The sequence below is a fragment of the Kogia breviceps genome, chromosome 5 (assembly GCF_026419965.1).
Source record: "Kogia breviceps isolate mKogBre1 chromosome 5, mKogBre1 haplotype 1, whole genome shotgun sequence".
Taxonomy (NCBI): Eukaryota; Metazoa; Chordata; class Mammalia; order Artiodactyla; family Physeteridae; genus Kogia; species Kogia breviceps.
The window spans coordinates 5882663-5906718 of NC_081314.1; the positions used below are offsets into that span (position 1 = coordinate 5882663).

The following is a 24056-nucleotide window of genomic DNA, read 5'->3' on the forward strand; positions in this document are numbered from 1 at the left end:
GAGGAAGATGTGGTATTGGGTTATGGATACTGAGGTAAATAGGCCTTTTGTATAAGGATTTATGATAATCCAGCTAAGAGCTGGGCTTGGTTTAATGTTTTTTAATGTTTGCTGTAGCTCTGGGTGCCAGAAGCTTCAAACTTTTCTAGTGTCTCCTTTTTTTCTTTTTATTTTTGGTCTCCCCTCTTGACTTTGGGCCACCTTAAGTATGTCTTCTTAGGGACACGCTGTGTCTTGTGGCTCTTTCAATTGTAATCTGCTTTTTTTATACTCGAGCACAGTGGTAAGGTATGAAAGAGGAAGAACATTCTATAATCTTCTAATAAATCTCAGTCTTTTTCTTTTTTTAAAAATTTCTTGGCTGCACCGCACAGCACGTGGGATCTTAGTTCACCAACCAGGGATTGAACCAGCACCCCCTGCATTGGAAGCGTGGAGTTTTAACCACTGGACTGCTAGGGAAGTCCCTAAATCTCAGTCTTTTAGTCAGCCTCTGTTTCTCTCCTGTGACCTTCACAGGTGTTTCTTCTGGAATAGCACCTTTCTCTCCCTTAGATGAACAGGAAGGCTATAGAGGGCTGGAATGAGAGGCATACCCTTCTCTTATGCCTCTGGGAAAAACCTCTGATCAAGTCTTCCCTCTGGAGAATAAGCCTTTGCTATGGAGAAGTCTCTGGGCCTATTTCACTGGTTTTATTTTTCTCCTTCCCCTGCCAGAGCCATGTGGGGATCTTTCTCAGATCTTCACCTTAAGAACCTGGTGGGGCTCCTGGAGATAAAAGCCTATGAAATTATGGCCCTTCCCCACCCACCAGCCCGGCACTGAGGCTATGGCTCCTGGAGTTTCTCACTCTCATGCTGGTCCATACTCAGCCTCCAGCAGTTCATTAAAAGTACCTTTCAAGTGTTCCTAACATTACACTCCAGGGGCTTCTACTCCAGGTAAGTAGATGTCTTCTAGATTCACCTGACTCTCCAGATGTGAGGATAGCAGTTTGCCCTACAAATTCCATTCTCTGATGGGTTCAAGAAAAGTTGTTGAAGTCCGGCTTGTCCAGTGTTTCTTGTTATAAGAATGGTAGTCATGGCTTCCAAGCTCTTCACAAGTTGGAGTTAAAGCTAGAATTCTTAGGAGTTATTTGGGCATGTTGATTTTGAGGTGTCTGTTGGATTCTTGCTACTCCAGGCATGGTTATGCACCTGCAGCATTGTCATTATCAGAGAGCCAGTGCAGAAATGCAGACTTTCAGGCCCCACCCCAGAACTACAAAATCAGAACTTGCATTTTAAAAGACCCACAGATCTTTCTGGAGATTCATCTGCACATAGATGTTTGAGAAATACTGTATTAAACAGTGAAGTGAAGATGTGGAAGAAACCACCATATGCACTGGAGTCTCGAGTTAAGCAGAGAGGTCCAGGATGGAGACATAAATTTCTGAATTTTTTGTCATGTCGTTAGTATTTTAAGCTATGAAATAGGTTTCTTTTTCTAGGGAAAATGAGTGTCAAGGCATCTGTAGTTGAATAAGTTGTGTTTATTGCTCGTTGCAGTGTGAGAGAACCCACTCCATCGAGAACCTGGAGTATCTCAGAAAAAGTGTGCTAGAAAGGACTTGTTATAGGATTAGGACTAACGTTAGGTGATTTATGAGGGTGTGTAAGGAAGTAGGGCTTTGCTCTGGATTGAAGGCAGTGAGGAAGTAAGGGTAATTGTATGATTGGATGTCTTCATAAATCTTTTCTGTAAGGTAGGAGGGTTAAAGCTAAAGGTGTAATAGGTAAAGAAGCAGCCATCAGTTATGGCCAGGTTAAGGGAATGTTTGGTTATTCTAAAGGTTTGGACAAGGTTCATGTTCCTCATGTGTGTTTAGACATTATTATGGAGTGGTCTTGTTTTTGTCTTGATCTATCCTGGTCACAGTGGTGTTGACTGATATTGGTGTTCTAGAAATTGTCTATATTCAACAGGAGAACACCAGGCCTACCTTTGAGTGCTAGGCCAGCTCTGCATGTCAGGGGTTGCTTTTCTCTTTCTCATCGGTCCTCAGTATCTTCCCTCTATGCCCTTGTTTTGTGGGTATCTGGTCCTTCATGGAGTCTAGCTCATACTGTGAAAGCTTGCAATTTATATAGTCTTAACCTGAAAGGGACAGAGGGCTTTATCTGCACTCATCTGCCCCAGCTACTAGTTGCTGTACTTATTTAACCTCCTCTAACCCAGAGGAGTTCAAGGAGGTTAAATAGTTTTCCACAGAGTAGCCTAGATTACAAGGCAGAGCATTTGGTAGTTAGAACATCCACCAGCCTTTAAGGCCTGCATTTAAATTCTAGCAATAATACCTACTTGCTTTAGCAAGTTGTTTAAAACTCTCTAGTTCTGGTTTCTTCCTCTAGAAAATGAGCTTAATAAACTTCCCTTTCGGGATTGGCTGACACAATTAGACCTAGTGTTTAGAAAGCAGCTAAGGAAAATCTGATGGCCATTTCAACAAATGGTGGTTATTGGAAGAAGTAATACAAAGAATAGAAATGGGTGTAAAAATTGCTGGCATCTTCCCCTTGTCTTTGAACTCCCCATCTTGTCCCCACACCATTTATATTGCATTGGTTTGCCTTATTGGAAGATATGGTTAGAATTATACATTCTGAGTAAAACTTAACATTTGTTGATAATATAGAAGTATACACTCTTCAATTATGGGAGCCAATTAGTAAGATCACATGAAAGAGACATTTGACTTGGAAGCCAATGATTTATATTTGACTCCTGACTCCATAACTGGGAAGTTTACATCCTACAGCAACTTACCTGACCCTCGAGCTGTAGATACCTCATCTGTTAAACAAGTATGAGGGGTGGGAGCAAGGGGAGAGTGTTTTGAAGATGACTTTGGGTAATATTTTTCTTTTGTAAGGTATTTTATATATTGTAAAGCTTTTTACAAAGAAAGTTCTATTATCATTCGGTCCTTATGCATATTTTTATGTGCTCAGTTTATTCCTTAAACTTATTTTCAGTTATGGAATGGAAAAACCAGGAAAGCATTCAAATTTCCCTCCCAGGTATTTGAGCTCATACTTTGGGAACCAATTCAGCGAAGTGTATCTAAATCAGTTGCCTTATGTTCTTGGGCTACCAACCAAGAATATAGTCAAATAATGGTGACCAACTTCAAATCCTGCTGTACCAAAAGACTGATCTACTGAGGGCTGTGCAGGAAGGGAAGGACAGGACTGCAAATATAATTTACCTATGGATGAGCCATAAAATACAACATTACCTAAGATAAAGTGCCCCCCTCACTCCTCCCAAAATAGAAGCCAATCCTAGTCATTGGTTGAGAAGAAAAGAAAAGACCAATGAACATTTACTAACACCATTTTCATTGTCTCAGGGGAGGATGCTAACTTTGAATGCTTACATTGTGTCAGGCTGGAAGAGGTCCTCACAGGAGCCCTGAGGTTTCATTATTATTACCTTCATGTTACAGGTAGGAAGGGACTGGAGTTTAGAATGATTATGCAACTCATCCCAAATCACACAGCTAGTAAATGGCAGAGTGAGAATTGGAGGTAGATCTGTTTGAAGTGAATACATTAGACTTTTTTGAACTTATTGGGGTACTTATTGAGTGAAAAATATCCCAGCTGAATGGCTCTTCTATTATCTACATTCCAAAGTAAAATGAATGTTCCTAAAAGAAAGAGGAAGGAAGTTATAGAATTTCAATAAAGGGACATCTGAAAACCCATTTAAGGCATCCTGTCCCCCTGCCTGATGGGTGGATCCTTCTACAGCAGCTGGTCTAGGTCACAGTGACAGGGAAGGTTATAAGGTTCTTACATACACAGAGCGAAATGTGGGAGACTGTAGCGTCCAACAATTCCAGCCCGATTGGATCTCCTCACTTAGGTCAGAGAGCCCATCCCTAACTCCTCTCTCATGAAACCCATCATGTCTGACCTGCATCTTCTACCCACTCCTTTCAACTGCTTCCCAAAGGGTGCCAGATGTGAATCCCTTCCTCATGGCTCTCTTGTGGGTGATTTCTCCACCCACCATGGTCTCTCTAGGCCTAGCTTTTCTGAATTTCTTCCAACATCTGCTGGTGACATAAAAATCTGCCAAAGCAGTGGGCTGTTTCCCCAGCTTCCTCTTACAACCCTCCGAAGGATTCACAATATGAAAAACGTTGTGATATGACAGCCTGCATGTTTTGACCTGTGTAGAATTTAGCAACTGTTGCTTATAAGGAAAATATTTATAGCCTCATTTTTTAATGCAAAAAAGAAAACAAATTGCAAATATTTTGTTGATTTTCTTAAATCAAGTAAATGGAAATGTGCTCTCCTTATAAAAAACATTTAAAATATAATAATCCTCTCTCTTCCTCTCAGAACTATATTTAGTTTATGTCCTTAAGTATGCATATTTATCTATATGAACACCCAGAAAAAAATGTACTTTGATCTTTTGTATTTTAAAAAATAAATGAAGTACACTCATGATAGAAAAAAATATGCTGCAATTAAAATGAAAGATGTAGACATCTAGGTAGTGATATATAAAGGTCTCTAAGACTTGTAGTTCAGGAATAAAGACCAAGCTGCAGAACAATACATGTCATATTTGCTGCCTTAATATTTCTAAGTGTGGGTTTCTAGACCTAAATCAGAGCGGCACTCTGACTGTTGAAATCACTGTGGCTTTCAAATTATAAAGTCTCAAACAATACCTAATAGTAATAGATATCCCAATATATGACGATACACAGATCGATGGCAAATAAAGACTCCTACTCTTTTCCTCACTTTTGTAATCCTGGCCAAGGCACTCTATTTATTTGTCCCCCCAAAATTTAACATTTATTTCTGGACATCTCTGGGAGATATACAGAACAAAAAGAAGTGGTCCCTAATCTATTGGAGTTATAATCTATTAGGGGTAGAGAAAATACCACATAAAAATTTAAACAATGCAAACTAGTGTGTGGTTAATTGCCAGCTTTGATACAGCTGCTTGAAACTGAGGACAGTTATTAATTAGCTCCATTAGACAATAACTAGCTTGTCTAGGTATTAGAAAATTGTAATCTGTCTTCACTTTGTTCTTGCACAATTGCATACCTACCAAGCTTTACATAGCTCAGACAAGGTACCACAAGACTCACTTCACCCTCCCCCATAAGTAGTACCTCTGGCATACGAGCCTTAAGGTGTGTGCCCAAGCTGTTTTTCAGGAACAAGGAGTGACCTCTCATTCAGTTCAAACCCGTTGAGACCACCGATCCCTCACCTGGGCCTGCTCAAGTGTCTGATAGGTGACCTTTTGACACCAGAGGGCCAAAAACTCCACCCTCAGAACATACTAATGCCACAATTTTCTGAACATGTGTCCCATGAAGAAACACGAAGCTCATTTTTACCTGTGCAGAACAGCTGTTACTTCACCTTTTTCTTACCTCCAATCACCTTCCCCCAAGTCTCAGACCACCCTGCTTCTTTATCCCATAAGTATCCCAAGCCCCTCGCCTTTGAGGAGGCAGATTTGAGACTTGTTCTTGTCTCTTCTCACTTGACTGCTTGGCGAAGAAACCTTTTCTTTGACGCAAACCTTGGTGTCTCAGTGTTTGACTTGGTGCCCATCGAGCAAATAAACCTGGTTCGGTAACATAATGAATTGAGAAAGAGGGGGATGTCTGTAGACTAGACTAGACTAGAGGTGATTCTTATAATCCAGAAATATATAAGAATCGTTAGGGGTTGATGGATGATCTGGATAGCCCATCTACCTGGTAACTCAACAAGCTCTTAATTGGCAACATACACTGGGTCAAGAGCCAGTATTCTCTGTGTGCAACACTTCACCTGGCCTGACTAATGAAAACTAAATGCATTTGGAATGGAAATGACATATATGTAGATGAAGTGTTTGATGAGCTCTTCTGCAACCCTGATCTATGTAAACAAACACAAATAAAGGAAGAACGTCTGGATTATAAAAGGAAGGCAAACATCACTCAGTTAGCCTCTCCAGGAGCCAGGTTTGAAAATGAAGATCCTTTTACCACTGACCTTTCTGGTTTTTATTAGTTCTCCAGGTTGGACAAAAGAGAGGCACTACTACGTAGGCATTAGAGAAACTACTTGGAATTATGCTCCTACTGGTAAATACATGCTCAATGTAATGCCTATTTCAGAAGATCAGTAAGTAATACCTTCACACTGAAAAAGCTGCTATCAGAAGCAAACGTTGATAATTATTATTCACTGATAAAAGGCTGCTAAAGAATTGTCCATGATTGACCCTTTCAGGGCACATTTGCTATTAGAACTGCTTCCTTTGAATTTTTAGTATAAGCATGACATGGAAGACAGCTATTAATATAAATCAGAAACTGCTCCTTCCTGGGATAATTGCAACTCTTGCCCTCATGATGCATATTTCAGGGATCATCTCTAATTCTGTATTTATCATCGATTTTGTTTGAGTGGTGCTCAAGATGTAAAACAACACTTTTCCTTCTGATATGGAGTCTATGGCGGAGATTGTAAAATTGCAGCTCTCTTCTTGATTTCCCTGTTCAGATAATTGGGATGAGGAAATCTAGAGGTTATGAGTCGGGTTCTGATTTACTATGTTTGTGTGCCAGATTGCCCCCAATTACCAACAAATCCACGAATCATTGAAATGTGTCAACAGTCTTAACTTGTAGGAATTGATCTGATGCTTGAGAGCCAAAGTAACCTCAGGGTAGGGTTAGAGACATTTCGTGGCTCAGTACAAAGAATTTGGTAAGTCATTTAAACCGAAATACCATGTATATTACTTGCTACATTTGCATTTGACCTCTTCACCAGAACTTCCAAACTTCTCCTTGCCTACTACCCTGTTTTTGACACCTTCTAGATTTTCACCAGTGTCTGGGTTTGCTCTATACAATTAGGCTGTAATGCTTCTTACTTCTAGTTTCAGTTGATTTAACACTGTTTTCTTTCCAGTCAAACATTGTTCAAGTTCTTGTTTGTTTGTTTGTTTGTTTACAGAGAGTTTCAGTCCCAAACATATCTAAAACGAAGCCAAGATAGGCTAGGACCTGTTTATAAAAAGGCTTTGTATTTTGAGTACACGGATGATACATTTCAAACGATCATTGAAAAACCATCCTGGTTGGGATTTTTAGGTCCAATCATGAAAGCAGAGACTGGAGACCTCATCTGTGTACATGTGACAAATTTTGCTTCAAGAAACTATAGTTTCCATCCTCATGGAATCACCTGCACTAAAGAAAACGAAGGTAAGTGGGTCCCCTTTTCCTTAGATTCCTGAGCTTTGGCTTATGAAGAGCATGAGCCCAAAACCTCAGGAAAAGCAAGGTAATCGTGAAGTAGAGTAGTTTGGGGTGAATGTGGACTTCTACTTCAGATGTCTTTAATTTGTATATCCCAGATTGTTCTTCATTTTCTCATTTGAAATGAGTGGACCCTCCCCCCTGCACCCAGTGCAATTTCTGGGAAAGAAAACACACTTTTCTCTTATGTAAATAAATAAGTAAATAATTTGGGGATGGGTAGGAGACACTCATGAGCTAAACGTTAGGTTGGCAGAAATATTGTTCTGCCTTCATCTCATTTCCATTTCCTAGTGGATGAGGATTAGCTTCTTGGAAAACATCACTGTCAGGTGAAGTCACTATTTTCCAGACAGGATCTTCTCCCCTAGACATCCACACTCACAGCTGCCTGATGGTGTTGGAAAAAGGAAGGGAAGAGAAAACTAACAAATAGGGTTTTGTGTTCAACATGGAGCACAGTCTTCTCAAAAGATGATAAATGATAGGTTGGTCATGCTTCAAAGTCTTCTGTTGAATGAAGGAATGTTACCTATAATTATCAGATTCCAGCTTCCAGAGGTGGAGATCTGAAGCCAAACTCTAGGAGAGGAAGCAAATAAAGAGAGCAAGACCCCAGATTCAGACTAAGGTAGTAGCTCAGTATCATATCAGCTGTGCAGAAGGCCACTTCCCGGTGCCTGTGGGCAGCTTGTAGATAACATGGATGCTCTTGAGGCCCTGGGTCCCAAAGTCTGATTTGCAGTATAGCAAATATGGAGGGCAACTCAGGATCCTAGCTCTCTGTATCCAAGACCTAGCACATAGTAGGTACACAATAAATATTTGTGGAATCTATCAATAAAGGTGATGACAGTCTGTTAATATGCTGCCTGACTCATTCCAATTTAGTCTGGAAACTGGCCAAACTTGGCATTCAGGTAGGAACCAAGTAAGGGGGCTCTAGGGAGACAGGAGGCAGGAGAGAGGAAGGTGGAGATGCACACTTTATTCTAAAAATACAAATTAACATACATTCATGACTTAATGGAGAAAGCGTGGGTCACATTCAAAACAGTGTCGTCCGGTGGTTACTGTGACCACACTGCAGGTTGTTTTCTAGGCACTCTCCATCCTGATAACACTACAGGCCCGCAAAAGGAAGGTGACCGGCTAGAGCCGGGGGCAGACTATACTTACCGGTGGTCTGTAGAAGAAACTGAGGGGCCTTGTCCCAGTGACAGTAACTGCATGACACGGATGTACCACTCCCATGGAGAAACTCTAAAAGATGTGTCTTCAGGGCTTCTCGGACCAATTCTGACTTGTAAAAGAGGTTGCATTAAAAAAAATCTCATTGTAGCAATAGAGCCAAACAGGATACGTGAGGTCTCCCTCACTCTTCCAGTGGAATTTTGCTATCAAATGAGCTCTCTTTGCCCGCCTTGACCTTGATTCTCCAGTCAAGAAAGTAACGTTGCTACTGGAACTCTGAGCTCTAGATGGCAATCTTGAGTCCAATGCCTCCATTCAAGTCCAAGAGTGCAGGTTGTACACTAGATGGTAGTCAAACCCAGTAATCTTCACCTTAGCCATCTTCACAAAAAACTCTGCCACCCTTCTACAGAGAAGTGCTGAACTCACAGGGTGGGAGGAAATAGGGAGATGAGAGGCTGTCTGCCTGTTCCTTGCATGCTCAGTTTCTTAGGTTTCTGTCTGTGGAGGTGCAAGATTTTACTTTTACATTTTGAGTGGAATCAGTTAGAATCACTAGTTTATTTCATAGCAAGAAGAATTTCTGCAAAGAGGAAGTTTTGCTGTTTTGCTGTTTTGTTTCAGGAATCCTGGATAGAGACATGGAAAAAAAATATCCACGAGTCCTACGTTCTGATGTTTTCTATAACTGGAAAACCGTAGCTGGTATATCGATGATAATATTAATACATATACTGAATCTGGCCAAGTTAATGCTAGAGATTCTGGCTTCTGGGAGAGCAATCTCATGTGCTGTAAGATTATAAAGAACTTTCTCATTCATTATATCCTATAATTCTAACTTCTATGATTCTATTTCACGAATTTCCCTTTGTTTGAGTTTGTTTAAATGAGTTTTTATTTCCCAGTTTTTTACCCCGGGTATGCTGGTTGATAGGCAAGTCATCTAGTAAATCCTCTTGGTTTCCAAAGTTTCATAGCAAGTAAAGTTAAACAGATGCATTTGTTTCTAACATCTGATATTGACCAAAAGTAGGTGGTGACAGCAAAGCAAAGATGTAATTGTAAGGTAATAAAATATTATAGAAGAACAAAGACATAACTGACCAGATATCTTAAGGAAATGTGTTTCTATGTAGAACTTTTCAGAAAAGGTGCTCTTGTTATCTCAGTCACCTTTATCCTTGTTTTCTTCTTCCATGGACTTAGCTTCTTTCTATTCTTTTCCCCTTTTCACTGTTTCCCGCTTTTTAGCTTACTTTTTCTCCTCTTGCCTCTAAATTTGTGTGCTCCTCAGCTTTAATCAGAAACAATGCTTATGGCCTCTTTTCTGGGAAAACAAATCGAGTCCTGTCGTAGATTATGCATGAGAACTATGATGATACTGCCAGGCTTATGTGACGAGAAAATGCATAGAATGTATACCATGTGGCCTTGATCTAACATGCTTGATAGGTTAATTTACATCTGTTTTCAGCAATAAATGGATACATGTATGGAAATCTGCCCATTCTCACCACGTGTGCAGAGGACAGGGTCAAGTGGTATTGTATTGGCATGGGAGGTGTGTTGGACACACACTCCATCTTTACCCACGGACAAACTCTGATCTTTCGGAATCACAGAAAAGACACTTACTGTCTTCCCTGCCTCAATGCTAGATGCCTTCTTCGTGGCCAGGGTGCTGGAGAGTGGATGCTGGGCTGTCAGATACATAGTAGGGATTTATTCCTTTTACATAATACAGGGTCAGGGGACTCCCAGGGTTACGACCCATTACAAATGCCTCATCTTTCAAATGGGGGCAACTGCCATTGGGGAGGTGATAAGATTGCCTTTTGGAAAGTCAGTGACACAGTTAGGACTAGAACCCACGTCTCTGACACCTTTAACTTTATGCTAATAAACCCTTTTAGGTATATAAGGATTTTTGTTGTTGTTGTTTTTACAAAAAAGAAGTGTATATTCATTAACTGGTGAGCCTTACAAGAACGCTGAGTGTCAGACAGAGCATGTATTATTACACCTTTTTTTTTAATTTGAGAAAACAAGTTCCAAGAGGTTAAAACACTTACCCAAAACCCTATGAGAGCCAGGAATTATGTAGGACCAAGTAATTCTAATCCAGTACCCAGTAAACCTCATTTTAGTTTATTTCCCTCTTCAATCACACTTCACATTTAATGATAGGAAGGCCTGTTACGAAGTTATTGATCTTCTCTATTCTTAAATATGACTAAACTCTACATATAATCATGTAAATGTTTTATTTCTCAATCAGTAAACATGATTGTTACTAGAACTGAAGAATTTTTTTCTTTTTTTTTTTTTTTTTTGTACAAAAATGGGGTTTACTTCTCTGAGAAAAACCTTTTTTTCTAAGTCCCATATGTTGGTTAGCAACATACTTCAATTAATTATTTAAACAACTAAACAACAAGTATTTATTGGGATTTCCTATGTGCTGTGTCCCTCCCAGGGTTGTGAGAAAAAGGAGATCCACACACAGCTATAATAACTCGACAGAATTTAATGATAAAAAGGTTCTCACTTAGAAAGGAATATTGTTTTAACATATGTTTTAAAGGTTAAAATGTCCACTCAGCCCCACTCCTCCTATTTACCTCGTTTACAGATCTTGCCCTTAAATCAGGTCTTTCCTCCTCAACTCTGCAGAAAAATATGGGGCCAGCCTAGGCACAGTTGAGAAAGCTTCTGAAAGTTCTTTGGCTGATGGACCCCATAGCCTTCCCCTGTGTTTCTTCTCTTCCTGTGACCTACAGTTTTTTTTTTGGGGGGGGGGTTGTTTGTTGGTTTTGTTTTATTTTTAGGAATTACAAGAATACATGAATAGACTTGCCGGAAAGAAAGGAAGAAAAGAAAGAGGAAGGAGCAGGGGCGGGGGGAGCGAAGGAGGGAGGGAGAATTTGGCGGTGGCAGCAGACAGAAAGAGTGAAAGTCTAATATGGTATCTGGGAGTCACCTCGTAGGACCTCCAGAGAGTTGAGAATTAAATAAACCAGCTGATAAACTTGTGGTAGCTTCAAATTGGCCAAGGGGGAGAGTTTACACTACCAAAATTAGCAAAAAAAGAAAAAGAAAGAGAAGAATCAGATTTCGTGTTCACTTTTAGAGAAATGGTTTAAGAATGGCTGTTAGTCTAACCCTACCCCACTACCATCTCAGTTCCCTCTCCAGAGAATAATCCCTGTAAGCAAGTTTGCGTGAATACCTGTAAACCTGTTTACCATGCATTTTCATACAATATATATGAACATGTAGAAATAAAAAATACACAGCTATTGTTCTGTGTTTTGTTCTACATAAGTAGATCACACTACATATAAGTTTTATTTAATTATATAACTTAAAAAATAGGCTATCATTTTTATTTAATAGGTTTTTCTTTATTCTGCTGCTTGCTTTCTTCACTCATCCATATGCCTTGAAATCTTTTCCATGACAGTCCCTATACCTCTAACTTACTCTTTTAAACAGTTGTATAGTTTTCCATATTTGAGATATAGCCTAATTTATTTAACCATTTGCCTGCTGATAGATATTTAAATAGCTTTCACCTTCTTGGTTCACTAACAGCGTTATGGCTAACCCCTTTTTATTTCTATCTTTTTATGTATGTGCAAATAGGTGTCTTGCTTAACTATGAAGAAGTGAAATTTTTTAATGGAAGCATTTTTAATTTTAACAAATGCTGCCTAATTGCCTTCCAAAAAGTCTGTATTAATTTACTCTCCCACCAATGTCACTCTAAAATCAAAACACAGGACTGATGCCCTCATGGAAATGTGCCTGCCTTGATTTTCTTCCTGCCTGCCAACTAGTTAATCTAATAAACCAACTAACTCATTAGTAATTAATGGTAACAATTTCAGACCCATAAGGGAAAATACTTTTGGCTAAACAGACTCTCAAATTCCTCTTGGTAGGCAGGTGCCATATTCATGTAGGAGCTGTTCCAATGCTGGTTATTATTCTCCACTAATACATGTTCCTCTAATATTCATCTTGGCCTCCTGAATTTTATACTTGCTTCATACATTTCAGGTTTTTACACAGATTCCATAAATAAAATACCTGAAATTTCTCAAAGGAAGGGGAAGTTGCAATGTTGTTGGCTACAATTTTAAAAATACATATGGACTAAGAAAAATGTTTTAATATTTTCATAACATTCTCTACTTGGGTTTACTGTTTTTCAGAGGGTATGCAGACCTTCTTCAATGTAAGGAGTTACCAAAACCCTTCGACAGATGTTATTGGGACACAAGTTTTATATTATTATATTGCTGCTGAAGAAATTTTTTGGAACTATTCTCCATCTGGTATAGATTTCTTCACTGGAAATAATTTAACAGCAGCTGGAAGGTAATGATTCAGCAATTAAAATATTTATAATTAAATAAAGATAATTGGACTTTTTCATAACCTAGCTACTCCTGAAAAGATTTAGGTATCTTATAATAAAAAGATACTGATAAAATAAAGGTAGGAAAATAATTATAACAATTATTGGAAAATATTGAGTCTAAGGATCATTGCTACACAAAATTTTTCTCTAAAAGCCTTGAAAGTCACTGCCAAGAAAAACATACTGCTTATCTTTTTCTAAGAGCTAAATTTTAAAATGGATTTATTTATAATTATGAGATATTTAACAGCACAGTGGATGGTGTTATCAACTGTGTTGTTAAATATCTCATAATTATACAATAATTTTTGTAAAATAGCAAGAGCAATTTTACAAAAATTCAAAAATATTCCTCATGTGTAATTGGTACCTTCCTGCTAAGATCTGAGGATATAATTAATAATTTCTTATGACATCCTTAAATAATTTTATATAAATATTTTTTACTCAATAACACCTAAGGATATATTACCAATTGCTTCTTTAATAACCAAAAACTAAAACTATAATACATTACTGTGACATTGGCATTTAAAAGCACACAAAAAGTTTTTCTGATGGCCCAACTGCTAAATATATTTACCAATTTGAAGATTACAGGAGTTTTAATTCTTTTGGTCTATTGAATGAAAGTTTTATGTCAGAAAATACCAAGTTCTATAACCACCAAAAAATAATGTTTCCCATAGTATTTTTTTTCTAATTTACTCACAGAAAATTTAAGAAAACTAAGAATGTTATATCAGGTGAATATTTTCTCTTCTTACATTTTAAGCTCATCAATAAATTCAATCTATGTAGTGGAAATTTTGTATTAATTGTGAAAAGGCTATCTGGGCTTAGAGCAAAAAATAGATTCAACTCTCATTTTATATTGACTAAAATAAGTATGAATTAATAGATTCTTTTGGCTTGCATGATTCTCCTGACTATCATGGAAAATGTTGACAGTGGTTATATAGAGATGGTGGGATTATGAAGATTTTAATTTTCTTTGTCATATTTTTCTTTATTTTCCAAATTTTCTACAATGAGTATACATTGTTTTTATAAATAAATTACAAGTACTTTAAAACAGATGCATGTAGGTTCTTGCTTGCTTTTCACATGATCTCTGTACATTTAAACGTTCTTTGTGTATCTGCTTTCTCTGTACAGTGAATCCCGGCTCTATTTTGAACAAGGCTCAAACAGAACTGGAGGAATTCACAAAAAACTAATTTACTTTGAATACACAGATGCTTCCTTCCAAACACAGAAGGCAAAAGCAAATCACCTCGGACTCCTTGGTAAAATTATTTCATAGCTTGTGGGGTTATAAACACCATTTATACATATTCTGTGCCATCAAAAGAATATTCGCCAGTTTACAGTTTTAGAGATTTTATCTCTCATCTTACAGCTTTATGAAAACAGTACACGCCTGTTCACCTGATTTTAAACTGCATTTTTTTGTCCCTGTAAATCCAGTAAGATGAATGTATCCATGTGAATTTCTAAGACCCTGAATCATCTATACCTCTTGTAACTGGACGCATTTCTGGTTCACGGCATCATCCCTTTAATTTGTTCCTAGAAGACCTTACCCAAGTACACAACTTGACAATGACGTTTATGAACGCTGAAGACAGTGCTAATTCTGTTGGTTTCCAGGCCCTGTCATTAAGGCAGAAGTGGGACAGACCATCCAGGTCACCTTCTATAACAATGCTTCCCTGCCGCTCAGCATTCAGCCCCATGGACTGCGTTACAGCAAGAGCAATGAGGGCGCCTTCCACAAAACACCAGGAAGAAGTAAGTACCACAGCTCAAGGGAGGCCCAAGCAAGGCAGACTGCAACACAATGTCAGCAAGAAAGTAAAACTCCTCCTAAAATCCTTGTGCAGACTACTCTCCACATCATGGCAGCTCTGTGTACTTATTGTGGCAGAGGAGTCCTTCAGCCCTAGTCAACTGGCACCCAAGTTGCCACAAAGTGAGCAAGACACAGTTCTTGCTGTCAGAGACCTCACAGTCTAGACTAGAGTACTTTTGTTCCTAGGTTCTATTTCACAAATGTTTATTTCTTACTAGGTACCCCTTCACCCTCCTCATATGTAAATCCTAGCACAACCTATGTCTATACATGGGAAGTTCCAACAGATGTGTGTCCCACCTCCATGGACCCCAACTGCCTGACCTGATTCTACTACTCCTCAGTAAATTTTTAAAAAGACATCAACAGTGGCCTGTAGGGCCTCTCCTCGTGTGCAGAAATGGAAGTCTTGGAGAGGATGGCAAACCGGTAAGTCATGGGATCTATGTCCAGGTATGCCTTGGTGAGAGGTTGCCTGAAACAGAACTGCAGGGGAAAGGCACGTGGCAATGGGCACCTTCAAATTCGGTGTGCTGATGTCCCCCAGTTTTACTCTTTCCTCAACTCCAGACCTGTGTCTTCTCGTGCCCAGTGAACACCCAGCCTGGCATGTTCCATGGACACCTCTAAATCCGCTTGACTGTTTTGACTCTTCATCTCCTTCTGGACAGCCACTGCCTGACCCACGCTTCTCTAAGTCGGTCCCTTTTCCTGTATTCTGTGTCTTTTTTTTTTTTGGCTGCACCACACGGCATGCAGGATCTTAGTTCCCCAACCAGGAATCAAACCCAGGCCCTCTGTATTGGAAGCATGGAGTCTTAACCACCGGACCGCCAGGGAAGTCCCTATTATTCCACCAAGCCTAGGATTTCCATCAACAACTCCTTCTTTCTCAGTCACCAGCTCTCCGATACCATTGCATCATTTAAGGCAGCATCATCTCTCTCTGAATTCCTGTAAACTCCTAACTCCTGTCCCCACTTTCACTCTGCTTCAATATAGCTCCACATTCCTCCCTTTCCAATCTGATTATAGCACTCTCCACCCTAAAAATCACCCTACAACTTGTTGGCTCAGAAGGCGACACACCAGACCCTACTGCGTCCTCCAGATTCATGCTCCCCTCCCTGCCACCCTGCACGTGCCATTCTGGTCTTACTGCAGAATTAGCTTGTTAGTCCCTGAGTAAGGACGGGTAATTCACACCTCTTTGATTTTACACTTCTTCTCTCTGTCTGGAATGGACTTTCCTCACTGTTTTACCTGCTAAAAGGGGAGACTTTTTAATAAAAAGTCAGACTGGGGGGTCCCTTCCTTTTCGTCAAACTATATTCCCTAACTGAAGTTAGTTCAAGTTCCTGGAGGTTACTGTAGTTCCTTGTGTATGTTTCTGTTAGAGCACTTACCCATGCAATTATTTTTACTAGCCTGTTTCTCCCACTAGTCTATAAGTGCCTAGAAACCATAAAAAGGGTTTTATTAATTTTTTTGTAGCAACCTCAGCCCCTCTCTGGCATGTAGTAGGTGCTCAATAAATGCTTAATGAGTGAATTTCCCTTGTTCTTCACTCACAAGTGAATTGAAATCCAAGTTCTCTTCTGCATTTGTAATTCATATGTCATAAAGCCTTATAAATCCCCCAATATAAATATATATAATTGAATGTATATTTTATTTTAAAATATGGCTATGTATTTATATTCATCTATATAATGAAAGTCATAAAATATCATAATTCTTACAGTACATACAATTTTTATATTTTACCCAAAATACAAATGTATACATATATTTTTTCATAAATCCTAAAAATACAGACTTTCTAGAATTGAAAACATTTTATTTAACTTACTTCTTACAAAACTCCCTATGAGAAGCCTCCATAAATATCTGTGATTATACAGTTTAGTTTTATGGAGTTAAGATACAGGAGGACCCTAGATTAAGAGCTTTACATGAAAACAGTCATTTCTCCCAACTTCTTAGTTCTGTGATAAATCCATTCACTGGGATTCATGCCTTTATATAAAATGTCCATAAGTGGGGAAGTCAATTGATCAGTTTTTCCAGGAGTCTACAGATCCCCTTGTATGGGAAATCCTGTATAAGGATCAACCATGTGACTAGATTTTGAATACGGACCATGTATATTTCACATCTATTTATTTTTCTATTCTCATCCACAGAAAGGAATAGACAAAGAATTTTACCTGCTTGCCACGATATTTGATGAAAATCAAAGTTACCTCTTAGATAAAAATATCAGGATATTTACCACAGAGCCTGAAAATGTGGATCCAGAGGACCCAGACTTCCAAGACTCTGAACGAGATGTACTGTAAGGTAACACCTAATTTATAAGATACATGTGTTCAGCAGCTGTTTAATTTCTCTAGGCCTAAAGTGTTACAGATTTTTAAAGAGAGACTTACACTTTCCCCCTCAGCGATTGGCTAACATGTTTCATGTTTTCTTTAAATATAATTTCACAATAAAAATGTTGCCTACTAGGGTGATTATGTTCCGCTCAATTTACCACATATTTACCAATGCCTTTTTGGTGTAAGCCATTGTTTTAGCTATTGCTAAATGTGATACAGAAAAGTCATGTGTTTCTCTATTGCCAAAGTAATGCAGTGGATGTGTGGGGTGTTTGCTGAGTTGGTTGGTTGGTTTTTTTTTTTTTTTTTTTTTTTTTTTTTTTTTTTTTTGCTGTATGCGGGCCTCTCACTGCTGCGGCCTCTCCCGTTGCGGAGCACAGGCTCCGGACGCGCAGGCTCAGCGGCCACGGCTCACGGGCCCGGCCGCTCCGCGGCACGCGGGATCCTCCCGGACCGGGGCCCGAACCCGCGTCCCCTGCATCGGCAGGCGGATTCTCAACCACTGCGCCACCAGGGAAGCCCGGTTGGTTGGTTTTTGAAGACTGTAAAGTGTGCTGGGAAAAGGATGGGTCTAGAATGTGGAGATTTGGACCCTGGTCTTAACAGTTCCATTAATTAGCTTAATGACACTGAATAAGTCTCTCTGGCCTTAGTTTCCTCAAATCTAAAAGAAAGGGGCTGACTTGGATAATATTGAGATCTTACATGAATGAACTGCTTAATGATGAGACCTTGGTTGAGGTTCAAGAGATGTCAAGTACCAATAAATTAAGTACACTCTTCTTTGTCACAAATGTCTTGCAACCATAAATGGAAGCATGTATGGAAATCTGCCTGGACTGGATATGTGCTTAGGAGACAACGTTTCCTGGCATATTCTTAGTGTGGGATCCAGTAAAGACTTACATGGGATATATTTTTCAGGAAATACTTTCACTTCCTTAGGAGCAAGGGATGACACCATAGCTCTGTTTCCCCACACCTCCCAATTTATGATACCCTATTTCACAGGTAAATTGTGGATCTTCTCCATCAGCCAGAAATACGTCCAAAGTATAAAAAAGTGATGTCTTTATATGAACTGAATATTGTTTGTACAGGAAAAAAGAGGAGGTTTTCCAAATAGCATTTAGAAAACTTTTGCCCTGTTCCATTTTATTTATAGGAGCATTAGTATATCATTTTCTTGTACACAAAAACCCCCTCAGCCTTTCCCATTTTTCTCTTCCCAGGCACCAGGCTCTAAATCAACCCATACTTTTCAAAAGCAATGAAGATGCTTTGAAGCATTTGAACTTGTTTTCTATGATCTGCTGCGTTTCTAACTCTTCTGTCCATTTGTTTCCCAGGTCTTCCTCCTGCATCTACCTTCCTCTATTGTCTCCTGCCTTCCTCTCTTGCTCCTCTCCTTTTTACCTTTGCTCTCTAGGGAAATGTTTTTACTTCAGTGAAGCTGATTGTTCCTGGCAATTTGTTTAAAGGCACCTTGTATCAGAGAATTGTTGTGGGGATCAGAGGAGCCTCCCCTCCCCTCTGAACCTAATACCCTCATTTGTAAAGTAGGGATTGCAATCATTTACGATCCATAAAAAGGAATGAACACAATCATATGAGATAGATACAGTATAGCAAAGGGCCCGGCATATGTTAGACTTTCAGTAAAATGTTAGTTTCTTCTTTTATCCTGCAGATCTACCTTAAGAAAAAATAAGTAAATAAAATAAAATAAACAATCAAACAAAATCCTTCTTGGTCAAAAAGTACTGGCACCTGTCGAATACTGGCTACATAATAAACAAATTACTCTGTAAATACCATGGATTGGTATCTTAACTCTTTGTGATATCACAGATTCATCTGACTACATCTTTTACATTTCAAAACATTTTATTTTACTTTCCAAACAAAGCCTGTGCTTATGAGTAGTCAGAAGATTACTGAGCCATAAAAAAAAAGTTGCCATTTGCAGCAACAATGATGGACATTATCATACTAAGTGAAGTACATCAGACAAAGAAAGACAAACATCATATGATATCACTTATATGTGGAATCTAAGAAAATGACACAAATGAACTTCTTTAAAAACAGAAATAGACTCACAAAAAAAGACATAGAAAACAAACTTATGGTTATCAAAGGGGAAAGGGGAATAAATTTGGAGGTTGGGATTAACAGATACACACTACTATGTATAAAATAAATAACAAGGACCTACTTAAAGCACACGGAACTATATTCAACATCTTGTAATAATCTATAATGGAAAAGAATCTGAAAAAAATATATATATTACTGAATCACTGTGCTGTATGCCAGAAACATTGTAAATCAATAATTGAATTAAAAAAATAATTTTTTAAAAGATCATCCAAAAAAAAGGAACTGGAAGAAAAAAAGAAAGATCTTTCTCCAACACTTTCTCTTCTCTGTTGTACACATTCACACAGTGGCAAGTTATCACGCATTCCCCTCCCACTTCCTCGTCTCCTTTACCCCTGTAGATGTTTCCCTGGACTTAAAAAAAAAGAAGTCTGCTTTTCGTTCTCTTTCCAAACAGTATCCACAATAGTCAACACCTGGAGATGTCAAGGGCTGTGCTATACGGAATCATTGCTTTCTAAACAAATTCTCTTTCCCAAACCCTTTGAGTCTGAAGGGTTTGCTTCCTTGTCAGTCTTCTTCACTCTTACCCTCCATGAAAAGTAACAGCAACCACAGAAATATGTACAGAGTTGAAAGAGAATGTTAGTGTTGATGAAGGTGATATTAAGCAGCAAAGTCAGAACATCATGGGCATAAAATTGTCAAGATAAAAGACAGCTGGATGTCAGGTGGAATTCTCTGGTCTGAACCACGCTGGAGTTTTGTTGTTGTTGTTGAGGTCGTTTGTTTTTGTTGTGGTAGTTGTTTTGGGTTCTTCTTCTTTTTTTTTTTTTTTTTTTACATCTTTATTGGAGTATAATTGCTTTACAGTGGTGTGTTAGTTTCTGCTTTATAACAAAGTGAATCAGCTATACATATACAAGTATCCTCATATCTCCTTCCTCTTGCATCTCCCTCTCACCCTCCCTATCCCACCCCTCTAGGTGGTCACAAAGCACCAAGCTGATCTCCCTGTGCTATGAGGCTGCTTCCCACTAGGTATCCATTTTACATTTGGTACTGTGTATATGTCCCTGCCACTCTCTCACTTTGTACCAGCTTACCCTTCCCACTCCCCGTGTCCTCAACTCCATTCTCTACGTCTGCGTCTTTTTTCCTGTCCTGCCCCTAGGTTCTTCAGAACACCTTTTTTTTTTTTTTTTTTTTTAGATTCCATATATATGTATTAGCATATGGTATTTGTTTTTCTCTTTCTGACTTACTTCACTCTGTATGACAGACTCTAGGTCCATCCACCTCATTACAAATAACTCAATTTCATTTCTTTTTATGGCTGAGTAATATTCCATTGTATATATGTGCCACATCTTCTTTATCCATTCATCTGTCGATGGACACTTAGGTTGCTTGCATGTCCTGGCTATTGTAAATAGAGCTGCAATGAACATTGTGGTACATGACTCTTTTTGAATTATGGTTTTCTCAGAGTATACGTCCAGTACTGGGATTGCTGGGTCGTACGGTAGTTCTATTTTTAGTTTTTTGAGGAACCTCCATACTGATCTGCATAGTGGCTGTATCAGTTTACATTCCCACCAGCAGTGCAAGAGGGTTTCCTTTTCTCCACACCCTCTCCAGCATTTATTGTTTCTAGATTTTTTGATGATGGCCATTCTGACTGGTGTGAGATGATGCCTCATTGTAGTTTTGATTTGCATTTCTCTAATGATTAGTGATGTTGAGCATCCTTTCATGTGTTTGTTGGCAATCTGTATATCTTCTTTGGAGAAATGTCTGTTTAGGTCTTTTGCCCATTTTTGGAATGGGTTGTTTGTTTTTTTTGATATTGAGCTGCATGAGCTGCTTGTAAAGTTTGGAGATTAATCCTTTGTCAGTTGCTTCATTTGCAACTATTTTCTCCCATTCTAAGGGTTGTCTTCGTCTTGCTTATGGTATCCTTTGCTTTGCAAAAGCTTTGAAGTTTCATGAGGTCCCATTTGTTTATTTTTGTTTTTATTTCCATTTCTCTAGGAGATAGATCAAAAAAGGATCTTGCTGTGATTTATGTCATAGAGTGTTCTGCCTATGTTTTCATCTTAGAGTTTTATAGTGTCTGGCCTTACATTTAAGTCTTTCATCCATTTTGAGTTTATTTTTGTGTATGGTGTTAGGGAGTGTTCTAATTTCATTCTTTTACATGTAGCTGTCCAGTTTTCCCAGCACCACTTATTGAAGAGACTGTCTTTTCTCCATTGCATATTCTCGACTCCTTTATCAAAAAAAGGTGACCATATGTGTGTGGGTTCATCTCTGGGCTTTCTATCCTGTTCCATTGATCTATATTTCTGTTTTTGTGCCAGTACTATATTTTCTTGATTTCTGTAGCTTTGTAGTATAGTCTGAAGTCAGGGAGTCTGATTCCTCCAGCTCTGTTTTTTTCCCTCAGGATGCTTTGGCTATTCAGGGTCCTTTGTGTCTCCATACAAATTTTAAGATTTTTTGATCTAGTTCTATAAAAAATGCCATTGGTAATTTGATAGGGATTGCATTAAATATATAGATTGCTTTGTGTAGTGTAGTCATTTTCACACTGTTGATTCTTCCAACTCAAGGACATGGTATATCTCTCCATCTATTTGTGTCATCTTTGATTTCTTTCATCAGTGTCTTACAGTTTTCTGAGTACAGTTCTTTTACCTCCTTAGGTAGGTTTATTCCTAGGTATTTTATTCTTTTTGTTGCAATGGTGAATGGGATTTTTTCCTTAATGAACTTTCTGATATTTCATTGTTAGTGTGTAGGAATGCAAGTGATTTCTGTGCATTAATTTTGTATCCTGCAACTTTACCAAATTCACTGATGAGCTCTAGTAGTTTTCTGGTGTCATCTTTAGGATTCTCTATGTATAGTATCATGTCATCTGCAAACAGTGACAGTTTTACTTCTTCTTTTCCAATTTGTATTCCTTTTATTTCTCTTTCTTCTCTGATTGCTGTGGTTAAAACTTCCAAAACTATGTTGAATAATAATGGTGAGAGTGGGCAACCTTGTCTTGTTCCTGATCTTTGAGGAAATGCTTTCAGTTTTTCACCGTTGAGAATGATGTTTGCTGTGGGTTTGTCATATATGGGCTTTATTATGTTGAGGTAGGTTCCCTCTATGCCCATTTTCTGGACAGTTTTTATCATAAATGGGTGTTGAATTTTGTCAAAAGCTTTTTCTGCATCTATTAAGATGATCATATTGATTTTAGTTTTCAGTTTGTTAATATGGTGTATCACATTGATTTGTGTATAATGAAGAATCCTTGCATCCCTGTGATAAATCCTTCTTAATCATGGTGTATGATCCTTTCAATGTGTTGTTGGATTCTAATTTTTTTTTTTTTTTGTAGTATCTTTATCTGCTTTTGGTGTGAGAGTGATGGTGGCCTCATAGAATGAGTTTGGGAGTGTTCCTTCCTCTGCAAATTTTGGAAGAGTTTGAGAAGGATGGGTGTTAGCTCGTCTCTAAGTGTTTGATAGAATTCACCTGTGAAGCCATCTGGTCCTGGACTTTTGTTTGCTGGAAGATTTTTAATCACAGTTTCAATTTCATTACATGTGACTGGTCTGTTCATATTTTCTATTTCTTCCTGGTTCAGTCTTGGATGCTTAAATCTTTCTAAGAATTTGTCCATTTCTTCCAGGTTGTTCATTTTATTGGCTTAGAGTTGCTTGTAGTAGTCTCTTATGATGCTTTGTATTTCTGTAGTGTCCTTTGTAACTTCTCCTTTTTCACTTCTAATTTTATTGACTTGAGCCTTCTCCCTCTTTTTCTTGATGAGTCTGGCTAAAGGTTTATCAAATTTGTTTATCTTCTCACAGAACTAGCTTTTAGTTTTATTGATCTTTGCTATTGTTTTCTTTGTTTCTATTTCATTTTTTTCTGCTCTGATCTTTATGATTTCTTTCCTTCTACTAATTTTGGGGTTTTGTTTGCTCTTCTTTCTCTAGTTCCTTTAGGTGTAGGTTAGATTGTTTATTTGAGATTTTTCTTGTTTCTTAAGGTAGGATTGTACTGCTATAAACTTTGCTCTTAGAACTGCTTTTGCTGCATCGCATAGGTTTTGGATCACTCTGTTCTCATTGTCATTTGTCTCTAGGTATTTTCTGATTTCCTCTTTGATTTCTTCAGTGATCTCTTGGTTATTTAGTAACGTATTTTTTAACCTCCATGTGTTTGTGTTTGTTTTTTTTACATTTTTTTCCCTGTAATTGATTTCTAATCTCATAGCACTGTGGTTGGGAAAGATGCTTGATACGATTTCAATTTTCTTAAATTTTCCAGGGCTTGATTTGTGACCCAAAATGTGATCTATCCTGGAGAATGTTCTGTATGCACTTGAGAAGAAAGTGTAATCTGCTGTTTTTGGATGGAATGTCCTATAAATATCAATTAAATCTATCTGGTCTATTGTGTCATTTAAGGCTTGTGTTTCCTTACTAATTTTCTGTCAAGATTTAATTTCGTCTTCTGTCCAGGAGTGAGGAAAATTACAGCCTTTTCCTCCACCCTAGACAGATCAGCTAGGAAACCTGCAAGTCACTCCCAGGCACCCACATATAAAGTTTCCATAAGTCACATGGCATTTCTGTAGTCACACGACGTTTTCATATGTCAAATGGCATTTCCATACATTGCCTAGTATTTCCAGAAGTCACATGGCATTTCCATACACCCAAATCTTGTTTCAG

General features: G+C 38.4%; 1 pseudogene; it reads left to right on the forward strand.

Moving 5' to 3' along the window:
• The first annotated feature begins 6055 nt into the window (after positions 1 to 6055).
• Positions 6056 to 24056, forward strand: part of LOC131757607 (ceruloplasmin-like) — a 33537-nt pseudogene continuing 15536 nt past the window's right edge.